Source organism: Clytia hemisphaerica, unplaced genomic scaffold (genome assembly GCF_902728285.1).
Source record: "Clytia hemisphaerica strain Z4C2 unplaced genomic scaffold, Clytia hemisphaerica genome assembly, whole genome shotgun sequence".
Lineage (NCBI taxonomy): Eukaryota > Metazoa > Cnidaria > Hydrozoa > Leptothecata > Clytiidae > Clytia > Clytia hemisphaerica.
Window position 1 is genome coordinate 495,923 of NW_027103744.1, and position 26,497 is coordinate 522,419.

Genomic DNA, 26,497 nt, shown 5'->3' on the forward strand with positions numbered 1-26,497 from the left:
AATCCACACTGCATCGTCAACATAGGAACGCAAACAGAACACTTATAATTGCTAAAAGTAGGCGTCCTTCAAAACCGGGAAACCACAGGAACGCCATTAGGTACTTTTAAAGGATGTCATTTAGTCCCCCTTCTTTAGCCTGTATCCCATTCTTGCTGTGAATTTCTTACTAAGACATAATAAAGTGTTTATTACAGGCTATTATCTTGCTAATGTATGCGCATTAATATGTGTACGGCAACATCGAGAGAGAAAAGAGACCGCGGTAATGAGTCTTTTCCGGAGCACAGGTCAACCACAATATTACAATCGAACTATCATTAAAAATGAATTCAATTTGGCATTCTTTTTGACAAATATTGTCCTTTCAATACAAAATACCACATTTATTATGAAACAGCATTTTCAAACGTTTAGACAGACTGCATTATCATAAAATGTCGTCAATATTTTCTTAGAAATAAATAGCTGTAGACATTCACCTGCCTATAACAACAACTTTAAGTCATTATTTCGTTCGTTTTAAGAATACGTGACATGTAAAAACCAGACCAGACCGCCCGCACGGATATTTCTAACATGATATTTGATACAAATATCCGCTGTATGACGTCACATGAAATCAACGTGATATTTTCATAATTCATAGTGACAAGGGGAAAGGAGTTTACTTCATGTTTTTGATATCATATCATCAGTAGAAAGTATTTTTTCGAATCCAATCCTAGACTATGTTATAGTCTAAGATAAATCACTATCTAAGAAATAAGCCCCAAGCCAAAGAAAGTTCGCAATCAGGGTTTTTTGCCGAAAAGAGTTTACAGCCGATAAAGTTTGCCAGTCTTTTGCCGTTTCTTCGAAACTCTCCCACCGGTTTTTTTTTCGTATACCGCCATAACGCCATACCGCCATTTTTCTCGCCTTTACTATTTCATTTTATTCCATTTTGAACGATTACTTTCGACTGACTGCCTTGACTTTTATATATGATCAGGCCCGATAGAAAGACTTATAGTTTAAAGCGAGGCACTTCGATTCCGACGTTTCGAAACATCTGTAGAAAGAATACACCTTTTCGACCATAGTCGCCAATTACCGCGCGGGCATTATTTTGTCCGCTTTATCCCACTAAAACCGTCCCAGTCTTTTTTTCGCACCTATAGACGCTAGATAAATGTGTCAAAAAAGGATTGGATCGAGTTTAGGGGAATAATCAAATAATTAAGTGGCACAGGCCTGACCGCGCGACTACTGTCGAAAAGGTGTTAGAAACACGTGTTATGTTTGGCATTTTCTCTCACACTAATTCAAAAATTCTTAATGTCATACGAAAATTAATGCCATACGATTTGTATGATAATACTATTCACAAACATGCAATGTTTTATTTCATTTTAAAATTTTAATATATCTTATTTTTTTCTCCAGATTTTTACGTCGCCTTGTACAATAGTGCATATATAGTGTATTTTTTTATTTCGTTTACTTTTTAAACATCTAGCACTGAAGGTGGTTTTACCGAAAAGCTTTAGTTGAAAATAAAATAAAACTATACGTTTAAAACTATACCATACGTTTTACTTTAATGTCATACGTTCTATGGATTGAAATGTTTTGAAGATATCAAGAAAATGCATAAAGTTGTTAAAAATGTTAATTCATTAACACTAATTAATGAAACATGAACATATTCAGCTTATAAATTTCTTAAACATTTTTTTTCTCGTAGCCTTCACCTCTGTTACATGGCACCGCGCATAGCATAAAGTCACAAACGGAACCTTAAATTTGAGATGGAATACATATAACGCCTGGAGTACAGGTTTTCAGCAAATCGAGCGTAAACCAAAGAACTGCATAGAGCTTTTTTACTTTTGAATTGAACTTTTTTAATTAGATTTTCATGGGGAATAGAATTTTCGTCGGATAAAGGAGTGTATCGAATAGTAAAATGTCGTTCATGAGAGTTTTTTGTTGACGGCGACTTTCAATATTACCGAATAATGAAGTGTATCGAATATTAGAACTTTGAATTTAAAAGCGTCAACTGTATTCAGATTTGGGCAATAGTAGCTAATAGACCCTTGGCTTTGAGCACAACAATAACCTTTTTCGATGTTTCGTGATATGTATTGCATACAGTAACCCTTTTCTTTGAAGACTTGGATTGATGAAAAATCTTTAAGGGCTTCTTAGACTACACAATATAGTTTGCGGACCGTAATGTAAGAAGTAAACAACTGGTACTCTATTATAAAAATGAATTTTCTTTCTGTAAACAATCCCCCTTTATTGTTGGAATATTGCAAATCGAGCTGACAATATATTGCGGACACCTTTTCAATATATTGTCGACATTCAGCAATATATCATCAATATATTGCCTGACAATATATTGTGTAGTGTATGTAGCCCTTTAAATTATCAAATATTTCATATATATTGTGTAAAAATTCATTGTTTGAAATTGCTCAAGACCGCTTGGAGTGGTCCTATTGAATTAAAAACCTGAGTATAATATTGATATAATTTTTTATCTAGCGATATGATTTCCTAGGTTGAATTATTTTATTTATCCTAGGTCTATTCTCAATGGGAAGGATCACTCTCTCCCTCACACTCTCTCATATATGGCCTTTTTACTTTATTTCTTTTACGTTCTGAAAAATACGTCACAGAGGCCTTTTAGCACCGGTGAGCTATATATAAAGCTTGGAGACAGTCTCTCGATCCCGGCCAACCAAAATCTTTATCAGGGTCTATTTTAAGTGGTGCCCTACTAGTACTAATCAAAAGCGGTGTAATGCATCGAGAGCGCTAGATTTACGTTCCTTGATAACAGCGCCGTTTGATGGAGGGGGAGGCAAAGTTTTAACACTGTAATGGGGCTTCTTTGTGGGTACCACACACAAGCAACTATGATCAAAGATGGCAGATATAGCATAGTCCACATGTAGCTAATGCTCAGAACGCCTCGAGACTTATAAATTTGGTTTAAAACCGTAGATTTGACCCCGGCTCGAACCACCATAGTAATTTATAAACTCCTAATCCCTAGAATCCCTCCGGATTCTGAATAAGAGATTCTAGCTTTATTTAGATAGTAAAGAGAGTAATAAAAGTAAAGTACACGTTTTTTTTTTTATAAGGAACCTTAACTTTGCTCTGAGCCTGGAGTTCCTTATTTTTACAGAGAATTTCAGTCTCAAAGTTCCTTATGGAGTTCCTTACTACATAGAAAATTTTGAACTTTTTACCCCTTGAAAGATCAAAATTTGGTCAAATTAGTCCCAATAAGGTACATTATTTTCAAATCCACTTATTCTCAGCCTGAGCAGTTCCTTAACAATTCCTCATTTTGTGAACCATTTTCAGCCTCGAGTTCCTTATAAACGTGTTCCTTATAAAAAAAAAAACGTGTAATGCATCATAGAGAGAAGATACAGGAAGGTCAGTTCTCATGAAAAATTTAACGATTTTCGATTTTCGATTTCAAATAGTAAACGAGAAAGATATTGAGAAACTTAAGTATAATATATACAGTATTGTATTCGAAAAATCTTCATAAAGTGTCATGATTTATTAATGTGGTCGAGGTTTGAAAATGGAAATACAGGTGAAAAAAAAGAGGCGATTATTAAAGCTGTTTTCACTTGTACATGTCCAAAAGCAAGAACTGAAAAAAAAGGTTCCATATTTTTTCTTGAAAAAATGGTTTATCATTTATAATTGTAGTTATTTTTAATACGATCATTACACTTTCAGTCATCGCGCTTTTTCAGCGCTTTTTCTTCTATTTCTTTCCATTTCTCTGGTTCATTCACTCTGTACAACCAACATCGACCCCTTAATGTCAAGGTTGGCTTGTGATTTCTTTAGAGGTATCCGCACGGGATCAGCACGATTTGATTTTGCTGTACAGTTAGATCAGTTTATTGTCAACATTTCAACACTGGCTGCGTTTAGACCAGCCTGGCATTTGTGAAAAAAAAAAATACTCCCAAGATCTATAACTGGAGAGCCAATTTTTTGTGAAAGAATTTCATAACTTTGCACTTTTCCACTCTATTAAAAAAAAAGCGATGTACATACGATTCCTCACTAGGACAGCAGGTACAAAAGTGTGAACTGTTCTCAAGAACATTTAAGACCTCTCTGACTGCACTGACTGACTATGAACTTCCTTTTTCATATTCTATTGTATTACTGGCCGTGGTCCTGCATGGTCAAGGCAAAAAATCGTCATCAAGAAATTGCTCAAAGAGAGAATTTATCTTTTACGGTCTTTTTTTCGCATTAAGCCAACACCTTACTCTGGTTAAAACAGTCGGTCTAATTGATTCTTAATTATTTAGAATTTCTTTTTCAGGCCAAAAATCAGCAGCGTAAACTTAAAAGGACTTCCAATCGATCCAACAGCATGAAGCACCTTCTCATGTGTTCCTTTCTTTTCATAATTTTCCTGGTGATATATTGGTATACACCTTTATTTGGATTCAAATCTGTTCCAATAAAGGAGCAGTTTATAGAGAATGAATATTTCGGTATTTGCCAAGACGATCCATTGCCATATGAGAGAAATGAATGTAATAACAGCAATACTATTAGCTTTGGAACTGTCACTCCCAAATGCTCTTCAAACTTTGTTGATAACGCAGTTACCGAAGTCTTTGGTCTCAAAAGCTGCAATGTGGAAAATCGAAAGAAAACTCGCGGTGAATTGAGTAATGCTATTTATTGTTTTCATAAACGAAGTCGTGCTGGATTTGAGAGAGATTTTAAGAATGTTTTCCCGAAAACGTGTAATTATGTAGGTAGCCATGTTGATTATGGTATTACTGAAGTCCCCATGCCTAAAGGTGTCAAATGTGTTCGAAGGTACACCATGTTACGGCATCCAGTCAGACGACTGAAAAGTGCTATCAAGTACAGTGGTGGAAAGTCTTTAGATTTCATTCACAAAGATTTGTTATACGCCGGTGATAATCACATGACTCGTGTTGTTGCCGGACAAAGTCTCCTATGTAGAACACTACCCAAGGTTGAAAATAAAACAGATATTCTCGAAATTGCAAAATATAATTTACAGCATCGTTATAATTGGTTTGGAATCGTTGAAATGATGGATGAAAGTATGGAATTATTGGGATATCAAGGCAAAAGCTCCAAAATTATTCAACCTGCATTGGCGTCTAGCAAAGGTGCTAACTTTACTGCTGAGCAGATTCTAACGAGACGAGAACATTTTGAGCTGGATTTAGAGCTATATGATTTTGCAGTTGAATTGTTGAAGTGCAGATATAAGAGACATTTGAAGAACGCATCAAGGATGCAAAAAAGAGAACGGTGATCAATTTTCGAGTGGTTTTTTTAATCACTTGTTTTTACAATAGGAAGTGTTCATTTATGACTCATACAGTCAACCTGTTACAGTCAAATTTTAACTATACACGCTTTTTTCGATAAGAACCAGTAAATTTTGACTCAGACTGGACTGTTCTTAATTTTTCAATTTTTCAGGCTTATTTGTTCTTACTATGTTCTTAATTCGCTTAGTTTCTTTACTTAAAATTTGTACTGTACTGTCTTAGTAATTTCTAAAATCTGAATTGATCTTAATTTGTTCTTAGGTTTTGGTCAATTTTTCAGTCTCTTTCTTTTCATATACAGTATTTCTCTTCAATAATTAAAAACAAACATTACACTGTGTTTCACGCACAAGGCGATCATCAGATGTGTATAAAAACAAATTTTCTACGAACAAATTCTAGTTGTAGGAATCGAAATACCTAGTCCCAAAGGGAATATCTAAATAAAGCGCTAAAATATAAAAACATGATAGAATAGTGATGAGTCTGCTAAATTGCGTGGGTTGCGTGGGTGCGTGGGTCAATATTTTTGCGTGGGTTAATATTTTTGCGTGGGTAATTTTTTTGCGTGGGTGCGTGGGTCAAAATATTTTTTGCGTGGGTCAATTTTTTTGCGTGGGTCAAATTTTTTGTGTGGGTCATTTTTTTGCGTGGGTGAAAAATTTTGCGTGGGTCATATTTTTTGCGTGGGTCATACTTTTTTGCGTGGGTCATTATTTTTCGCGCGGGTCATATTTTTTGCGTGGGTCATTATTTTTTGCGTGGGTCAAAGTTTTTGAGTGGGTCACTATTTTTTTGGTGATTTTTTAGCTAACTCGATTTTTTTACCAAATTAAAACTTTTGAGTTAGCTAAGACGTTTTTTTTCAAAAATGTGTTGTGTATATATCTACGAAAACTAAACAAAAGCACACAGTTTTTATGTAGTAACACCTTGTGGTTTATTTTACATAGCTGCACTTATTTACTATAACATTATACAGAATCAACACACACCCGTCTAATTTTTGTAGACATCTCTTGCCAGTCCTGTGTCTTTAGCATTCTTTAATTACATTTTAAATCAATATAAAAATTTTTCTATATTTAATAATTTAATAATTTATATCTTTTGCATTTTCATTTTTATAATTCTTAGTTTAGACGGAAGAACAATTTTGTAAAAATTGAAGTCGAATAAATGTTAAATAAATAAAAAAAAATAAAAAAAGACACACTTCAGGATCACAATTTTGAATTTTAGCATGCTATATTTCAGGATTCCAATGTCATGGGAATAAACACTATGGGCGCGTTCACACTGGAAAGTTTACCTAATTAAATCTATCAAAGCTAAAGAAAGAGATTTATGATGGATGAATACACTGGTTTATTACAGTTCTTTGTAGGTTCACGAGATCTATTATAACACGGTAATATATTTTGCTTAAGGCTTCCCATTGGTTGATTTTTTATTGACAGTTTCGATTTCACCTGTGATTGGTTGATATTGGTATCCATACATCACTTGAAATCCGCAAACATATTTGTTCTAATGGTTTTACTCATTAACTGCATTCACCTTACACATCAACAACACTGTTTGCACTATTTCTAATTTTTCCTCAGTTCATTCGTTTTTGAAATCGTAAAACTTTTTGTTCACTGCACGGATTCTTTGTTTATGCTTCCTTAAAGGGATAATCAGATGGTTTGAGATATTTTGCCTATAGATAGCTTCTAGGATTTTAGGAAAAATTTCTAAATTTTTTGGTGTACTTATTTTCCTAACTAAATTTATACCACTTTGAAATTTTGAACTTTTGCTTGAAAAAAGCTCGGAAAAAAGTGTGAAAAGTCCCTGAAAAGTCCCATTTTTCGAGATTTCAAATTGGCATAACTTGAGTTAAGAAAATAAATACACCGAAAAATTTAGAGGTTTTTCCTAAAATCCTAGAAGCTATCTGCTGGCAAAATATCTCAGACCATCTGATTATCCCTTTAATAAAATCTTTTGTTTTAAGGGAATCATCCAACCTACCCTTAAGACAATAGAGCTTACGACTCTTAATTAAGGAAGATCGATTAAAAATTACACTCTTTGTTAAATGCACGTTCTGTATTGTAGTCAACAAAAGATTCTCCTACCTACATTTTTATTAAGGAAGGTCTGTAGTGTGAACACGACCTATAATTTTAATTTTTTCCTCCCTTTTCTATGGGTGGTTTCTCACTGAGACTGTCTGGCGAACATCGATTAGCTGAAACAAAGAAAATTGATAGGAAAGCATTAGTGACTCCCAAAAAAGTTGTCAAAGCGTTTACAACCCTTTGAATTTGAAGAAATTGGATCGTGCTTCATGGTCAAGCAAAAAAAAAAATTCAAAAGTAAGACTTCCCAGTGAGATTTTAAGCCAAAAAGTCAAAAAATGCAAAATTTGACAAAGATCCATTTTTTGGAGATTTTGACCATTTTTGGTCAACGTGATCCAAGAACCTCCTAATTTGGTCCTGTATTACTTTATTCTGTCCTTTAGCGAATTGATTTGTAGTTTTACCAAGCTGGGCACCTTTCCATTGTTCAGTCAGGTCCGCACAGCATTAATTCTTTTCCTCTTTCTGGCCAATCTTGCTCCATATATGTGTCAATTCAATATAAAAAAGCTTGTAAATTAAGATTGACGAGAAAGCAAACGATATCACTCTTATTGAATGATGGAACCCCGGGGTGTGTATTACGTTTGCGAGGATTTCAGTTATCATCATTTTAGGAACCTTTTAGAGAGTAGATTGGTTTTTGGAACACCCAGAGAAAATGACTTGGCTTAAGAGAGATTTTTGAGTTGCAAAAACAGTATCCTTTCCTTTCACCTCGCAAATACCATTTACCCGTTTTGTTTAGATGGGGAAAAACTGTAGATTTATAAAGCCCAAAGGGCTAGATGTCGCGCTTTAAGTAGTCTAGCAAGCTAGACGACTAATTTATACATAGTAGAATAAAGCAAAAAGTAATGAATGGAACAATTTATACAAACTAAATCCCGTATTATTATCATTATTATTAGTATTGGTATTATTAGTATTACACGCATTATAAACGACTCCAGTCTACCTACTCTCAGTCCATCGCAGGCAAAAAAAAATGAGTATCGGAAAAAATATTGTTGCTATTGTTTTCGAAAACCCGCGAAGCTTCTGATTGGTCAAGCGCTGAAATTCTATTGTAATGTCATGTGACCTAGGTAGGATTTCCGGATTTCCTACCTAACCACGGCATACTTTTCAGCAGAAGCACACCTTCGGGCTTTATAAATCTAGTGAAAAACCACATTAAATAATGAACATTATTATTGAAGTTATTTTTAATCAGAATGAATATGTTGTACTACAATTGAAGCACGCACACGATAATAAAAAGAATACAATAATTAAGGGGTTTATAATTACCAAGGTAACGTAAATCTTAAATACTTTTTATAAACAGTTTAACGTTAAATGAATTGTATGAGAAAATGCTGACCTAAAGGAGTGAAATGCAGAAGATTAATTCCAAAAAGTGATTGAAAGGTCGAGCTCATATTCTACTCGAAGTCTTTCAATAGAAGGAAAATTTTGATAAATTTTAGCCTTTCGTTCGTCTATGTTCGATTTCTTGTTGTAACATGACCTTAGTGATGACAAGAGGGTCGGGAAATTATAGTAAATGTATTTTGATTTATTGCGGCTTTTCATTTCGTAAACATGATGAGCACAAATACAATTTCAAAAAGTGTGGTTGGTGACATTGCGTTTTAAATAAAAAATGGTATAAATACCATAACCACAGAAAAACTCCCCCTTAATTCCCCTCATTTCTCTCCAATCAGTTATGATGATGGTTTTAGAAAGGAAATCAATGGCCATTAATTATATGCAACCCGTTATTATCGCTGTAATTCTAAAAATAGCAAATCGTTTTCGAAAAAAACCAAAACCAACTAGATTGTATCAGCGGCATGGTGGTAGAGAATTGGTGTTTTTCTAAACGGGGTAGGGAGAAAATGCGCTTCCATAATGTATTTTTTGGAGCTCCTCCCAAGATTTTCAACCAAAAGGCAAAAAAGGACTAATCTTCTATATATCAAACTCTACAAATTTTTCGAGTACCTGACCATTGCGAAGGTATTAAGATCTCAGTCGAGCATTTTTGTCCATATAAAGTGATTTAAGAGATTTCGTCTAAGTACCTTTTGAGCTAATCCAATGTTTTCTTAACAGAGAAGGCTTCATGGAGAGCAAGGTATCTATTTCTGCGGTCTTCTGGCAAGGGTGGCTTGGCACTCTCTACAATTGGACTTTGTCCAATTTCTACAACATAGATCGCGAGATAATATTACTAGAAATGTTATTTGATATGCTTTGGTTGTGCGTGTGTCAGTGTAAACAGGGCCTTAAATGTCACTTTTAGCATTAAACATGCTTAAGGCCATCCAATGTCAATTGAATTTACCATGACGCAAAACCGACAGTTTTTATTTCATTCTAAACAACATTTTGCGCAATTTGCGTAGGCGATGAGAGGAAGAAATTCGTTATAGAGGGGATAAATTCAATGTGCATACATATCTTCCTTTCTTCTAAGAATTTTAATATGGTTACACAATTTCGAAATCGATTCTTGAACCGTTATGTAAAGTAATCGGTTAACTCTGGATAGCTGGCTATGGCACTAAGAAACCGAGCTTGTAGCCCTTTAGCTTTAGCACCGCCCGTAACATCATTACATTTGGTGTAACAGCGTCATTTTCCAACTTGGTGATTTATTGCAACCCTGTCTCACGACTTAATGCTGGAACGGGGAGCTTTTTTTGCCACTGTGGAATAAACGTATAGAATTTTAAAGAGACTTCTTTTCTTACTTCTAAGCCAACTAGGTCGGAAATAAGTATACTTTATGGAGGTGAAATATTCTGCAATGTCAGGAAATGTATTCCGATTGTGTATATTTTAGTTGGAAAATTTTCCTTCCCTAGCAAAGACCTTAAAATCTGATCATTATCAAAAGATTTATATTTGAATACATCAAGTTCCCATCTCAGAAAACTTTTTCCACCATGTTAGACACTGTCTATGGTCCTGCAGAATATACCCTACTAGATATACTACGCAATAAAACTCAATGAATTTTTTAATGATATCAGCTCACATAGTATGGTGTGTCGAGCAAAAACCTTGTCAAATTCAATTAAGCTCCATCATATCATCGAATTAGTGAATTAATAAGATCAACAATATCAAGAAGGGTGGACTGATAAAAAGCAATTCATTTCTGAAGGAATCATGCTGAGGTGTTGAATTATAGATCGAGACGTATATGTATGTGTAAAGAGTGGGTGTCTGTCTGTGACTCACAATGGGACATTTTGCAAGTGACGATTCTCCAGCTCTCTTTTATATGCATTGATATTAGTTACGTAATCCATGGCATGAACCCCCCCCCCCAGGCCGCAGGGGGGGGGGGGCTACAACCAAAATCTTCCTGAAAAAGGCTGGGGGCTGGATTCTTTTTTAATTTCAGGGGGTACCTATGATCTCTGGGGGTATCTAACTTTTATGCAGTAAGGTCTGGGGGCTTGGGGACTATATTTTATCTTGCTTTTATCTAACTATCATTATTCTTTTTAGTTGTAAAAATATACAATTTTTTCATTTCTTGACATAAACTCAAGTCACAGAGGGTACCAATCACAGGGGGTACCTACTAACGTCTGTTGTTTGGGGGTACCTAAAATTCAGGGGGTACCTATTTTCTTAGGGGGTACCTAAACCCCTGGTCCATGTAATCTTTCAGAGCGGCGATCGAGCAGTATAGAGGACTTGGCCCCTGATCGGAAGGTGGAGGGTTCGAGCCTCAACCTTGCGAATCGGCGCGTGGGTCATGAAAAGAACACTTATTTAGGATTGATGCCAACCCAGACCCTGAACTAACTGTTAAAGAAAAAAGGGACAGGGTTCGAAAGGTAGCACTAAAGTCTGTTCACGATAAGTGTGCACTCTTTTTTCTTTCACCTATAACTTTTGAAGGAATTCTTCAATCTTTATAAATTTGGTATCGTTGGAGAGATATTTGTGAGTGGAACAATTTGAAATAAAAAAGTGTTTAAAAAAATTCTAAAAATGAACATGAAAATGAAGAAGAAAAAAATGAAGATCTTGTAGAAAAGTTTTCACTGGAAAGATTCTTTGATCTTAGGAGATCATCACTGTGAAGAAATTTTACTAAAATATATATTCATTAAAAAGTTATGATACAAAGTTGATAAGTGATTGACCCCAAAAAACAGCAAAAAACAGCAGAAAACACCGTTTTTAGACGTCAATCAGCTTATAACTTTGCTTGATATCTTTTGACTGAATGATTATTTTTGAGAAATTTTTTCACAGTGATAATGTTCGATAATCAAGGAGCCACTTCAGTGAAAATGAAAGTCATATCACCTTTCTACAAGATCTTCATTTTTTTCTTCTTTATTTTCATCTTCATTTTTATAATTTTTTTAAAGATTTTTTAATTTCAAATTGTTCCACTCACTAACGTCTTTCCAATGATACCAAATTTATAAAAATTGAAGAATTCCTTCAAAAGTTATAGGTAAATGAAAAAAGAGTGCACACTTATCGTGAATAGACTTTAATTTCAAATTTTCTTAATCTTATTCTCATATCTCTTCACCCCTCTTCTCTTTTATAATGCGTTATTATTCAGTTCAGTGCTCAGCGTCAGTACGATTTCTTTTTAGGCTTCTCCTCCTGTCCTCTTCTACCATATCCTCTAGTGTAGAGGTCAGTGAATCAGAAAAGATCCTCCTGGCTTACAATTGTAAGCACTGACAGGTAGGTTCGTTAGAATAGAATTGCTAGGACGAAACTACTGAAAAGTGAAGATATCAGCCACCTTTAAAAAATTCTAGGTTTTTTTTTGGATTATACCCTTTATTAGACAAACACTATCCATTATTTTGGGCGTTTATGTAGTACGATTACATCATCAGTCCGTCATCATATCTATTCGTCTAGATAATAACAAACTTAAGCGTAAGGCATAATTAAATGGACGGGGGATTTCCCAAAGCGTAGTAGTTTAACAATAAATGTGTCTTTGATGAGCCATATAGGTTTCTAGTTATTTCCTTGTAGGTAAGGAAAACTTATAAAAAAGATTAAAAAAACTGAAATTAAAAACACAGCATGAAAATAGAATTATAGAAAACAGTGCTTTCAACTTTTTGCTCGTGGTGCGTAGACGGTATGGTATCTTTTAATAAATGATGCCGAGATAATCACATAACATCCCGTTACGGTTTTTTATATGTATTGTACGTTTTTTATTGAAATGACAAAATTAGTATTAAAAGTGGGTTAAGTGACATCACAGGCTGAATTCTTAAATAACCAGTTCTCAGTCTGACCGTTAGGTTTCCAGTCGTGATTTACGTGTGTTTTTAGGAAGTATTGTTTTGTTTTAAATTTTGACTTCAGTATACAATAAACTCTCGCTTATTCGAACTTCTACTACTCGAATCTTTCTATAACTCGAACTTTTTCTCGGTTCCCGCCAAGGAGAAACCTAGTCCAGGAGCTGGAGCTCAACTACTTTTTGCCTTTACTAATTCTGATGGGGGAAAAAGTATTTCATCATTCGAATCAGAAAGCGAAGATAGTATACGGCAGATTTTCTGACTAGGAGAAACCTTGAAATATTCTCTATAATTCGAGTCTCTCTGTTATACGAACAAATAAAATTCCCCGTTCGAGCTCGAATTAGTAAGAGTCAACTGTATTACCAAATGTAGGAAGGTTTTATATCACCTGTTGTAGTGAACCAACCCTTCCTTGGATGATAGACCGGTGAATTCTTAGCAAAGTCATTGTATTGATTACCAACCTATGCCCTTGGACTAGCAAATGAAATATTTCAGGTCGGCGAACACCATCCAACCGGTCAAAAAAGACCCTTTTGCTCGAAAATTTGGTCAATTTTATTCAATTATTTTTGATTGTTCGTCTAGGGGGTATACACAATTACAAATGATTATAAAACCCTTTAAAGAATTTTTTTTTACGAATTTCGGACCCGCTCTCAGTTAGACTGTTCTACGACTGTTATTTTCTGAAATTGAAGATAAGGAAAAATTAAGAAACAAAAACATCCCCCATGAGAGAAAAGTATCGAGCTAAGACTTCTCTAAAAAAAGTGTACGGAGATCTTGAAAAGTGATAACTCTATTGCAACTTCTAATAGTATCTCACTTGCCATAACCTTTAACAGTTATGTGAGAAAAAAGTAGATCCAAAAAAGTTATGATGCAAGAAGCATTTTGACCTTATGCCACCTTTTAAAGACCCTTAAAACCTTTAAATCAAGTTAACATATGGTTGTAACGAATACTAATCTTTCTCTCGGACATCCTTGCGATTACTGTCTACAACAGATTGTTATCTACTAAAATTCCTGAAATTATTTCCGGGACTTTGAGAAAAGAGTATCCATAGACTTCGAATCTTTTACTTACTAATAACAAGAGCCTCAGGTTTGGTTTTCAGAACAAAATTGTTCAAAACAATATAATTTTTAGCCTAAATTTGATGCTTCTTGTAAAAACAGCGTGACCATTTGGCGAGGAACTTATTACTTGAGTCAGTATATTGTTTTTGGTTTTTGGAACTAATTTTAGGGATTATCAGCAAAATTCACCAAATTCACCGAAACTATTTCTCAACAAAATTAGCTCCCATACTAGGTAAGATTCATGTTTACGAAGATTGGAATCAAAAGTCTGTTTTCTTTTTGTCTTTCTGATTGTAGAAGTAAAAGACCCTCTTGAACCTTAAATACGCCTTAAAAATGTCAATATCAAGTCATAATGTTTGTCAGTCCAATTCATTACACAGACAGACAGAAAATTGTTTACCTAAGGGTATGTATCATTTTGTATCATGTGACAAAGAAAACAATAGAAGGTTGAAGAACGTGAGCAATTCAAATTGAGGACAATATTTAACACAGACTGAAAAAAGGCCTTCCGGTAATATCCGACCCCTTTGCGGACTCTAAATAAGAACATTTTAACGACATTTTAAAGCTTGAAACTCAAAAAGTTAATAAGAAAATCCAAAGGCTTCAAAAACTCTGCAAAATGCAACGGGAATAGAATAATTGTTTGTTTTCTAGGACAAAATTATGAAACTCATGAATTTGAGACGTGAAGGGACATGAGATGCCTTCAAAATGTAAATATGAGAAGATGAAACATAATCTTTTGGAGTAAAAAAAAAAAAAGAAATTACCTTATGCTAAGTTAAATATTAGGTATAAATAAATATATGACTTTGAAGTGTCATATGTCATTTTCAGGCAGAAGTCATTAATCAAAATTTTCTTGTTGTGTACGGTTATTGGAAACAAGACAAATACAAAGATTTAGAAGTGCTGTTAAGAAGCAATTTTTTAAGGAACATTTTTAAATACAAGACTTTACAAGCTTTCGCATTTGAGCTGATTACTCCAAGGTAATAGCTACTTGTTAGGTAATTAAAAAGAGCTTCCGTGATTTCTGAACTAAGATGCATCGAAGTCAAAACTAAGCAAAATGCTAGGGTTATCAATGAATCAAACTACCTTTGTTCTTAAAGACAATTTTATAAGAACAACCTGGAACAACGAGGTTCAAAAACCCCGAAAAATATGATCAATTTAAGAACAATAACGAATCTGGAAATGCTGAATTTTAAGCAATTTAAGAATTAATGTATGGTAAACTAAAATGCCTCGATTTCGACTTAAAAATAAGAACAACTACGAACAATTTCATTCAAATTGTAAAAAGCTGGGTGCAACCGAGCCTCAGTAAACGTTTACTGGTTCTTATAAAAAACACGTTGTACACGTTTTTTATAAGAACAAACTATATAAGAACATAATGCTTCGATGACTAATATATTAAGAACAAGTTAAGAATATTTTAAGGTATTATGGACTCTAGAACACCCAATTTCTAGGGAAATTGCACAAGAGTACTAACAAAATATTGAAAATAAGAACATGTTAAGAACATTTTTAAGCTTAAAACTCAAAAAGTTAAGAACGTCTAAAGGCTTGAAAAATTTTCTTATAAAAAAACGTGTAAGTGTTCTAAATCCGATACAGCAGTTTGTATAGAAAAAGTGGAGAGACTCAAACTAGTCTCGCACTCTAATGCTAAGCTTCTTTTTTTTAAATTAAATTGACAATAGTGTCTGAACTTCATTAATTCTTGTCATCAAATTTTTTCTGTCGTGTTACATTTTTTCAAATGAAGAGAACACGAAAACATATCACCTTCTTGTGAAACTAAAAATACGACAAGCGTTATATTGCGATATTTTTGACTTTATGCTGTTAAATCTTAAAAACCTTAAAAAAGAGAAATATTTTTTGTCAATGTCATCCATCTTACTTAATTGACGATAATTTATGAGGTAAGGCAGGAATTGTAATACACGATTTTTATATAAGAACAAACTATATAAGAACATAAGGCTTCAATGGCCAAAAATTGAGAATAAATTAAGACTCTAAAACACCAAATTTCTTAGGAATCCCAAAAAATACTCACAAAAATGAGGTGAAAATAGGAGCATTTTGAAAGATTTTTTAGACTTAGACTGTTCTAAACAATGTTCTTATAAAAAAGTGTATTTGAGATTCAGTTTGAAAAGAGAGTGCACTCATGAAAGGACCCTCTAAAGCCCATACCAAATCGGGCGACGAAATTCTTAAAAGAATGTTTTCATTGGAAACCACCATTTCCGAAATGCCCCTTCAAAAATCTTTAAGCCATAGCTTAAAACCACTCTAGTGACGTCACTATTTTGACTACTCGACATATCTGTGGTTTTGATTTAAGAGCTCCCTTTTGTTGTCTTAATGACAGTCAAGTGGAATTGAGATCTGCTTGCATTCAGATTTTTTATAGATTTTTTTTTTCCATTTGAAGTACTTGCTGTCGAGATCTGACAGATAAGATTTTTCTTAATGACCCCTTCATTCACCTTACTTGCGATGAAAATAAAAAAAATCTCTGGTAAACACGGTAAAGAGAAAATGTCTGATTTACATTTAAAGTTTTCCTTTTTTGAGATTTTTTTTTCAGCATCTCTGAAAAAACAAGATTATATCACACCTCGATTGAGCTTCTGAAATGAGGTGCATAAATATATTTTATGATAATCTAACTGATTGAAAACCAGTAAAATGGAGAGCAGAAGCATGCGAAGGTCCTGTAGCACATAAATCCTCTATTTTTTTATTACTCTACTTTCAAAGGAAAAATTTCATCTCAAAAAAAGTCTGGACTTGGGACAAATCTAGGAAAAATAAGATGGAAAATATGATGGAAAAATTGCTGTTCCTTTTTTGCCCTAAAATTTGATGACAATTTTACACAAAGTTTTGAACCAATACCCAGACTCTTTGTTAAGCAGATACTTTTCCACCATTCCAAAGGAGTTTCACTGAACCATACACGTTTTTCTATAAGAACAAACTATATAAGAACATAAGGCTTCGATGGCCAAAATGTTAAGAACAAGTTAAAAACATTTTAAAGCTTCGTTGACTCAAAAACACCGTATTTCTTAGGAAAATGGTCAAAAATACTCACAAAATGGTCAAAATAAGGACATGTTAAGAACATTTTTAGGCTTTAAAATTTTTGGATGTTCTTATAAAAAAAATCGTGCAATTACAAACATGTTTTTGTAAGGCATTAACTGTTTTCTCATAATTGAGGTCCCAGTATCGAAATAAACATACTATAATTTGATTCTAAGTACTGTGGTATTATAGAAAACTGATGCCAAATTTAGAATGATGTATTAGACCTCTTATGATTGTCTTTTTTAATGACCCATTTTTTGCCAATTAACGGTGAAGAGCTACTATTGTTTTCAAATTATGAATTAGTGACCACCTGCTTTTTGAGTATATAATGATTGCAATTATATATTATACAAAATTAATATAATGCAAAATCTTCTCTCTATAAGCACTCAATCTAAGATTGAAATTAACCTAATAATTAAATTTCTCTTTTAGGATGCTATTTCAAAGGAAATTTTGCGGGGACAATTTCATCCAAAGTAATGCTTTATAGTTAATGTAGGGTGTGTTCATTTTAAGCACCTTTCTCATTGAAAATATCATAATCTTTCTATAATCTCGTATCCAGCAATTATACACAATTATACTTTAAAAGGTACTTTTAAGACATTAAATATTTGTTAACGCTACGCGGAATCTCGTTTAATAAAACTAATACGCATTTTACGAGACCTTTAATTTTGGCGTATTTAAAATGTCACAAAAAATTACCTGAAATTATCTTAACTCTAATAATCTTAACTAGATCACTGAGTTACTTCTCCTCTTCCTCTATAGAGTTTCCGGAAAAAAGTGGAATAGAATTTAAATACTGGGATTAAATTCATTTTTCCCTGATACACGATGAGTCATTTATTGTCGACTCTCTGCATTAAAGGACTTAATCGGCCTTAAGTTGGGGATTTGTAACATAAATGTTGTATATATTTCATATGTTTGAACCTGAAACGTCATATTTAAAGCCTCTCAATAATATATATTCATGGAATTTTAATCTTGCTTCATATCATATCATGATAGGGAAAAAAACATTTTTACGTATACTTTGATGGGATTTTTCATTAACTTGGAGTATTTGTGCTTCCACACCAGCTCTTAACTTTCTCGAATGATTGAACCATTGAGTTTCAAGCCCGAAAGGAAGGAAATTGAAGCTACTTATTTCCCATCCAAAACGCGCATAGAACACGCCGTAATCATGACGACGGATTTATCTAGCGGTTTCTTTGTTTTGGAGGACTACATATTTTGAAATCTAGCAATAGATGTTAGTTTTAATCCGGCGTTTGTGTAAAAACTACGCGTGGGCGTTCTGGATGGGAAATAAGTGGTTTCATTTCCCATCCAGGAGTCTCGCCTCTAGCCCTTCGGGCTTGAAACTCAATGGATTGGACCCTTTGCAAAGTGAGAAGGTGGCATCTCAATTAGTCTCGAACCCGTGCCTCGCTTAAACAATAGATGGGCAGCATAATTCGTTTAATAATATAATGGCTACCATTTCTAAGAGAAACACTCTCAACAAAAACGAATCTCACTCCCCTTCCGTCAAAGAAGAAAACGAAATAGACTTCATTGAGTTCTAGATAAAATTGGTCCTACAAGGAAGTCATTGAATTGAAGCAAGCATGGTCTGTGCGAAGACGAAGACGAGTCATTTCATGCACAGACAACGATGCTGATTGCCTTGACCACTAGATAAAATGCTCTCCATCCTGGCAATGATATCACATGGTTGTTGAAACAATCAAATTTTAATGACACATCATTAACGTTTTTGGCGCGGAAATGTTGGTGGAAATCAATTTAATTCGTGGCCTCACCCTAACTGATTTCACTATGAAGTAATATAGAAAAATATGACTTAAACGATAACTCTGGTTCGTGAAAAACGTCAATATAACGTCTATAAGACGTATCGTCGTTCTACTAATAGGGATGTATAAGCGACGATTAAAGATAATTTTTCCAGACCTGTTTAAAAGACAAGTTTGAGACTAATTATATTGGAATAAATATCCAGGATATGAGAAATTAATATTCGAAAGTTGAGAATTACTGATCATTATATAAGATTATCGGCAACATAATAATGCCAAGTCATAATTTTCAATAAAACTAATCGAGACGTAGATATGTAGATCTGGGCTTAGGTCATTTCATATGTAACCCAGCTGTATATATTCAGAGCATGATAGAAAATCACCCCAGATGATTAAAAATAAGGCAATAAAAGTTTAGATACAAATTGAAGATGGGGGCATGAAGGTATTGTAGAAAAACAAAAATACATTATTATTACCTTATTTGGTGTTGCTAAAATGGGCACAGAAAGTGAAAGTGAAAAGTGGGTCATTTTTGCTATTCATTTTTCATTAATAGCAAATCATGAATAATTCTATTGACGAATTGGGAAGTATGTCTCATACATGTTAATTGAACGTTTAAACTAAACAAACAATATGTAGATTCTTGCCATTTGTTCTCTGTCAATATGATTAGAGATTAATCAAGTCAAAACTTATCGTAGAACCAGATTGAGGTATTTTAGACTGCGAAATTTACCCTTCTTTGACCCTTTAATCACATTTTTTTGGACTGTTGAGCAATAGTTCTTATAAAAATCATTCTAATAAGAAAAAGTGCAAAGAACTTTATGAAAATGGTGCTTTTTTCAATTCATAATGGATAATGCTCTCTAAAATTGACATTCTTAGGTTCAGTTGCCAAATTCCATGAAAGTGGTATTCTTACCATATTCTTAATCTTTTTGGCTAATTTCGTCATAAATATTCTTATAAAGTATATACGATATCATTAGTTTGAATTCAACTAAGCCTAAATCTAACATGCAATACATAACATTTTACTTAATGCCACAACAAATATTGTATTACTTAGAAGTATGACAATGGGTGAGTTAGGATGTTTATGGGCGTGTAAGGGTGTGTAAAGGCGTTAGTCATCACGTGACAATAAAACTGAAATTCAAAAAGGAACGACGTCCGTTGAGTCTGAAAGGAGGATAAGGTGACGCATGTCTAAAACTATAATAGAGTACTCCTATACCAATAGAAAGCTCTATATAAACATGACTTGTGACTAAGTCTCTCATATCATAACATCTGAATAACTGTCTGAGCTTTGTATAGTAAGAACTAAGAAACATTTTAGAGCCTAAGAGCAGTTGAAATAACTGCAAATAAAATATTATGAGTTATGGCATTATTTTCTAATAAATAAATTTGAGCATGATAATTCTTTTAAGTGCATTAACTAAGTAAGATAAGCCTTGAATTGTTCTTATTTTGTTCTTATTTTTTCTAAGGTAAAAAAACAAGTTTTGGCTATTTACTTTACTATTTAGAGGATTTTAGAAGCCAGTGATTCTTTTTGCTATAACTCTCTAACTCCACTGTTCTTAGATTGTTCTTATTTTTTGGCATTTTTGAGCCTCATTCATTGTTCTTATAAAATTGTTCTTATAAAAAAAAGTGTATAACAACACAGTCAATACTTTTGAATACTTCTATGGACCTTCCTCTTCTCAATAAGCTATTAAGCATCTCTTACTAAGTTTTAATGAGGCCTTTACATGATACCCCTTTATTGAAATGATAAAACAAACAAACTCAAAATAAAATTTGAATACGACTTTAAACACAGGAGGGCTCACGGAAGCTGAGATCTAGATATCATGAAATGAAGGGAGATCCACCCTTGTATATGAAATTCTTTTTGAATCAAAAGAAATCCTGTTCATATTAAACTAAACGATTCAAATGCTGTCAAACGCCTGCAGTCATTGCATTGAATAGCTTAAAGATTACTGCACTGATGTAGTCACTGTCATTGCAGTCACTTTGACTTGAGTCATTTTTCTGGCAGTAGGCTTGATATGTATACAATTATATTATGTGTACCGAGTTCATCGTTCTACATCTGCAATTTGAGCTTTACTAAGCTCATTTGACGTCAAATCGATACTTCGATTATCAGCCAGATTGAGAGAGAATGACATGTGAGTGAAGGTAGAGAGTCTATCACCATATTTCCCTAACACCCTGCCTGGAAGAGCTTGGGATTCGAACACAGTCCATTGCGGTGAAAGTCTGTGATCGAAACCTTCACACTACCAATCGGCTTCACTCACAATTATTTTAGCAAATTGCCAACTCTTAACTCTAGTGAGAATCATAATTCTCACATGTTTAGCTGTTATCAGATGTTCATAATGGCAGTCATATGAATGTGGCTTCACCAGAATTGTCTTTAACCTGAATAGGGTAGGAAGGAGGAATTTAAACTCGATAAAGAATGATTATTTTCCTCGATCAAGCGAAAGGAATTATCTGCCTACAAACTACCTCCTCTCATATCTACCTTTTTAAATTACATTTTGTATGAGTAAAGAAGCGTGAGAGAAAGCAAGGAACCACAATGAGTTTCGCCGGAAACAATCTTACCGCCCCTTATACAAAAATCGAATAACACTTTTCGTTTGTTAAAGAAATTTCAACACAAGCTAATTACAAAAAATGCACGTTAAATTTTCATTATAACACATCGTAAATTGATAAACCTTGGAAATCCGGTATATTTCTTGAAAAAAAAAGAAATTTTATGAAACTGGATGTCATTGATTTCCATTCCGGACATCATGGGTCAGTATTTTGTTCCCACGCTTGACGAAACAAAGATGATTACCCAAAAATACAGAATATTTTATGTTGGTAATGCGTCTGCAGAAGGATTAAATTGTTTTTGATAGGTCACGTTCCAAATGTTTATGATGACATTTTGACATTTGCACCGGAGATTTGCTTCCTATTATGAAATCAAATTTGATATTTGATGATGAGGGGCTTAATATATTACCTATAGTTCTGCAGCAAAGAACATTATGCAGCTATATAATATTGAGAAGGTTGGCCGGGACTTTGTTTTTTTCACAAAAAATGTTTAGCAAGCCGATTGGCCAAAACCATGACATAATTTTAAGGGTTTTGTTTGTTCGGGGGTAATATTGTCAAGACTATTTTGCAAAAAAAAAACAAAAAAAACAAAAAACAAAAAAAAACAGTTTGTTTGTCAGCAAAAAATATATTCAATATCTCCGTGTCTCTAGTACTTAAAAATAATTTCCAGTTAATTGTCTAAATTGCGTTTGAGTCATTAACGGCAAAAACAATAGAAGAATATACAATCAAATTCCATTAATTTCTTGCTGAAAAGCCTTTTACACCGGAAACCCATTTTGGTTAAATTAATGAGGTTTTTACGATCACATCAATTACAGATAATGGCATTAACTTTAATACCTCTACTTTTGGCACCAGATCGAACATGCACATAAAAGATACATTTTAATTTCTTTATAAGAAAACCGAGGCCTAATAATATAGAATAGAAATACCATCATTTGCCCTCCAAAACCGAAAATAAATTTTGAATATTAGTACTGGTACAATCACATATTTTGGGATTTTTGAAAAGTTTAGAAAAAAGGACTAAGCTACGGTATGGCCAACAAACATCCTCTCTAAGTTTCGAAATGCTTATTTTAAATTTTCATTTCAATTGAGAATCTGAGAAAAAATTTGACTTCCAATCCGACCAGAAATTTAATTAGAATTAAAACCCCCTATACGAAAATCCAACCATAATGAAAAGATCGGATATTGATTCACCAAAGAAATAATTTCGAAATTCACTAAAATGTAACTTGGCTAGGGGGTCGCTCAAGCAAAATGGGGGAAGGGGAAATACTGCTGGTCAGACTCCCTTTTTTCAGACATTAAAAATATCTGACAGGATTGCAAAATGAAGAGATATTTAATAAGAACAAACTATATAAAAACATAAGGCTTCGATGGCCAAAATCTTAAAGAACAAGTTAAGAACATTTTAAGGCTTTTCGGACTCTAAAGCACCAAATTTCTTAGAAAAATGGACCAAAATACTCCCAAAATGGTGAAATTAAGAATTAATTAATTTTTGGATGTTCTTATAAAAAAACGTGTTCATCTGACAGGTTCGACTATGGTCGTTTTCAATCAAGCAGGGTCCTAAATTTCATCTTTTAGGTTCTAAAATTTGTTATGCAGGATTAAATTTTCGCTAAAAGTTGATATATAAACAAACAGAGTCCATTCAGAAAAGAATTTGATGTGTTTAGAGAGATATGAATGTATGTTAATGCATGAAATTTAAATTTTGTTGGAGTGTTTCCAACTCGTTTTGGTATTGGGGTGGTCTGCAAACGTATTCTTTAAGTGCTCGTTATCATTAATGAAAAAGGCATATCGTTGTCTGGTCTCGTCCCACACTGGGATCAATTTAGAATTGTCTGCTACAGAAATAATTTTTCTCAATAAGTGAATATTATTATAGGATGTATTTTTTGAAAGTTGAATCTCCCCTCCGGAGGCCCAGCTGGCACACAACGTTGTTTCAACGTTTGTCTAACGTTCACAACGTCCATATAACATTAGATGAACGTTAAAACAACGTTGTGTGCCAACTGGGGGTATTGACATGTCATTTTTATAATCAATACTTAGAAAATTTGGCATCGTTTCAAGATAACATTTCTTAAGAGATCACTTTATTAGAAACCCCAAACTTGGCATGTTGGTATAAGAGAGAGAAATAGAAAATGTCTCTCAATGATTTATAATATTTGTTTGTTTAGATTTAAAATGTTGTTTTGTTTGTTTATTGTCTCGTTGTCATAGTTTCTGTGGTCAAAGTCTCTTAGTAAGGACTCCCCAATATTCTTCAAGGTCTTCTTCTCGCAAGAGGATTTTAATCATTATTCTTCAATTTACAGTACCTTGAGGGAACTAATTTGGTGAAAACTTATTTTGAGGAGGCAGAATATGTTTTAATTTTTTTGTGAGCAGAAAATTTTACATGAAGATCAGGAGTAGTTAGGAAAAAAAATGAAATTAAGGAAGGTCATTTTTGCCAGTGAGAGATCTCTTGGCTACCGATCACCACCAATAGATTGGGCATTACGTCTTTCTAATGTGACGTAAATAACATTTTGTAAATAGGTCATTACTGTGCATGACATGTTTACCCGAAAAAACGTGAAAACAAAAGGAAGAGGAATGACAAAAGAACCCTAAAACTGAAAAACCTAAACACAAAATCGTAAAATCTCTTCAGATTATAGTAAAAGTATTATCCTCGCACTCTCTCACTATGAATGAATAAGAGGAGACAGAATGAAAGAGCTCTCTATCAGATCTGTCAACTTTGTGGTTCATAACATTATGATTAATGGCCCTATTTACTCAACTTAATGGTAGTGACTCAGTCATCCTATTTTGAGAATCCAACCTTTCGAATATTATATGACATATTTTTAAGAAGGCTTTAAGGTGTGGCGCGTAAAGGACATCGTTTAACGTCGTATTGCTTAATCAGCATTTTTTTAAACGTTTCTCCTACCATTTGCTTAATCAACATTTTTTAAACGTTTCTCCTACCATTTGCTTACACAGCATTTTTTTAAACGTTTCTCCTACCATTTGCTTAATCAGCATTTTTTTAAACGTTTCTCCTACCATTTGCTTAATCAGCATTTTTTTAAACGTTTCTCCTACCATTTGCTTAATCAGCATTTTTTTAAACGTTTCTCCTACCATTTGCTTACACAGCATTTTTTTAAACGTTTCTCCTACCATTTGCTTAATCAGCATTTTTTTAAACGTTTCTCCTACCATTTGCTTAATCAGCATTTTTTTAAACGTTTCTCCTACCATTTGCTTAATCAGCATTTTTTTAAACGTTTCTCCTACCATTTGCTTAATCAGCATTTTTTTAAACGTATCCTACCATTTGCTTACACAGCATTTTTTTAAACGTATCTCCTACCATTTGCTTACACAGCATTTTTTTAAACGTATCTCCTACCATTATTTGCTTAATCAGCATTTTTTTAAACGTATCCTACCATTTGCTTACACAGCATTTTTTAACGTATCTCCTACCATTTGCTTACACAGCATTTTTTAAACGTTTCTCCTACCATTTGCTTACACAGCATTTTTTAACGTATCTCCTACCTTGCTTACAAAGCATTTTTTTAAACGTATCCTACCATTTGCTTACACAGCATTTTTTTAAACGTATCTCCTACCATTTGCTTACACAGCATTTTTTAAACGTTTCTCCTACCATTTGCTTACACAGCATTTTTTAACGTATCTCCTACCTTGCTTACAAAGCATTTTTTTAAACGTATCCTACCATTTGCTTACACAGCATTTTTTTAAACGTATCTCCTACCATTTGCTTACACAGCATTTTTTAAACGTTTCTCCTACCATTTGCTTATACAGCATTTTTTAAACGTTTCTCCTACCATTTGCTTACACAGCATTTTTTTAACAAAAGAGAGAACATCTTTCTCCCCTTTTATCGTTGTTCGAGCACAAATTTCAAGAAATTCTTTTGTTAAATCTGCTTTGTCAGCGTAAAAAGCCTTTTAGTCCCACCTAACTTAGTTCTTTTTATAAGGAGTATTGGGAAACACCCTCCGAAAAAGGGGATTGAAATGACAGGGCATTTTCCTTAGAAAGGGGGAACTTCTTTAGAAAGGTGCCGATATGTAGCATTATCTTTCTATGTACTTTTAAGGTGGAAATTCGCCCAAATTACAATTTATTTACCATTTTAGGGAAATCTTAATGCGCTAATTGAGTGGTATAAAAAAATCAAAACATATTTTCTAGGGTTGAAGTGTGGATCAGGAATTTTCAAATTTGGGGTATGCCAAGAAGCGGAAACCATAGAAGTTGGACCAGGGACGTAAGATCTATCTACAAAAGGAATTCATATTTTTGCTAATCTGACGAGTATCTTTGAAGTGTTTTGGACTAGTCAAACCAAAACCCACAACTCCTAGCCGACAAAAATACCGGCTGGCAAAGGATATGGAATACACATAATTCCTCAAGAAAAAAGTTGTTGTCTTATCAAAACAAAAGAGAGTTGCTTTTTGGTCTATAAGATCGAGTGAAGGATATAATGTGTGGAAAATCCATAATTTTGTAAAAAGATTTAGACATCGGTGAATCTGAAACATTATCTTACAGAAATATGACGCAAAAAATGAGTCTGATTCTCAACAGTTTCTCACAACAAAGTAGTTTGACAGGAAAGCCTAAAGAAAGGTCTTATAACAGAAAAAGTGGTGAATTTATAGACTACGCGCTAAGCTTGATGACTTCCAAAGACTTATCACACGTCATTTACCTTAGAGTAACTTCTTTGATATTGTTCTCTCTAACACTATTTTTAGAACCGAACAAACCGCATATAGTTTGTTGGACATGTCTTTCTTGACAAACCATAGACCACCCTTTTGAGAAAATCAAAGTTATGCTTGTCAAGCCATATTGGATTAGGAAGCCTCGCCCCTGGGGGTATGAGCTTGACGGCCGACAGAAGCTTGCTGTTGG

At 33.7% G+C, this 26,497-nt stretch overlaps 1 protein-coding gene across 3 annotated transcripts in view; it reads right to left on the bottom strand.

The window, feature by feature from the left end:
- Positions 1-26,497, bottom strand: part of LOC136805304 (DNA repair protein RAD51 homolog 2-like) — a 60,792-nt gene that overhangs the window by 5,469 nt on the left and 28,826 nt on the right. Inside the window, exon 10 of one of the 3 annotated variants that reach the window (XR_010846371.1) lies at positions 7,500-7,608. The exons of 1 other annotated variant lie outside the window; for it this stretch is intronic. The gene's annotated coding sequence lies outside the window, so the exon portion shown is untranslated. Of the gene's footprint in view, positions 1-7,499; positions 7,609-21,770; positions 21,852-26,497 lie in introns of those variants that run through there. One more of the 3 variants, XM_067061888.1, reaches the window with a different exon arrangement.